Here is a 928-nt window from a genome sequence, read left to right on the forward strand (position 1 = left end):
TTCTTTATGCACCAAGAGCTTGTAACACTTCAAAGAGAAAGGAAAAATTGAAATCGCATCATATGACCCCTTTAAATAAGTACACCATTTTACTGGATATGCACTTTTTAAATATGTCTAGTAAATGCAATCATTGATGATACTAACATATTACAATATTACAACAATAGACAGTAATATAATTAAATGATAAAATCATGAAATAGTAATGTGCAGCATTTGAAATGCCTATGTAGTATATAATCAGTGTCACTTATTACATATTCATTAGGGTTGGGTATCGAAAACTGGGTTTCATTTTAGAACCGGTTCCAAATTTCCAAGAACCGGGTATTCGATAAGACGCGTGCATTTCGATTCTGCTTAACGATTCCTGCGTTCGCATTTTAATGTGATTAAAAACAATTTAAGTGCAGGAACGGAAAGAACTTGTGCCCTGTTTGCGTGCAGCGCACATGAAGCGCAAGCGCGAGCACAGAGAACAAAGGTCACGGTACGGGTTCCCGGTTTGTGTCAGTTCTCGAACCGTTCTGTGTATTTCCACTGTAGAAAAGGTTGTTCCGGGCCGAAACTGACTTCTTTCATATTTGTCGACCAATATGCAGAAAACTACGTCAGTATATCATCATAAACACAGCCGTTTTTGTCTTACGTGAACGTAAACAGATGAGAAAGAAAACACAGCAAAAGCTGCTTTAAACGCAAAGAATGTTCACACCAAATGTTGATTTAATGTAGTTAATAGAAGTTAATTGATAAAGAAAATCTATTTCTGACATTATTTTTAACAGCATCCTCATTTTACAGCATTTTGACACAAGTGCCTAAAACTTTTAACAGTACTGCAGCTTTGCAGGTAGGTTTCTTGAAGCATCTTGGAGAAGTTGCCACAGTTCTTCTGGATTTAGTCTGTCTCAGTTTGTTCTGT

General features: G+C 36.5%; 1 protein-coding gene across 4 annotated transcripts in view; it reads right to left on the reverse strand.

Annotated features, from left to right (window-relative positions):
- The window catches only part of mast3a (microtubule associated serine/threonine kinase 3a), a 35,702-nt gene that overhangs the window by 17,637 nt on the left and 17,137 nt on the right, over positions 1-928 (reverse strand). The gene's annotated exons all lie outside the window — the stretch shown is intronic.

This window comes from Sinocyclocheilus rhinocerous, unplaced genomic scaffold, assembly GCF_001515625.1.
Source record: "Sinocyclocheilus rhinocerous isolate Xijiao unplaced genomic scaffold, SAMN03320098_v1.1 scaffold541, whole genome shotgun sequence".
NCBI lineage: Eukaryota > Metazoa > Chordata > Actinopteri > Cypriniformes > Cyprinidae > Sinocyclocheilus > Sinocyclocheilus rhinocerous.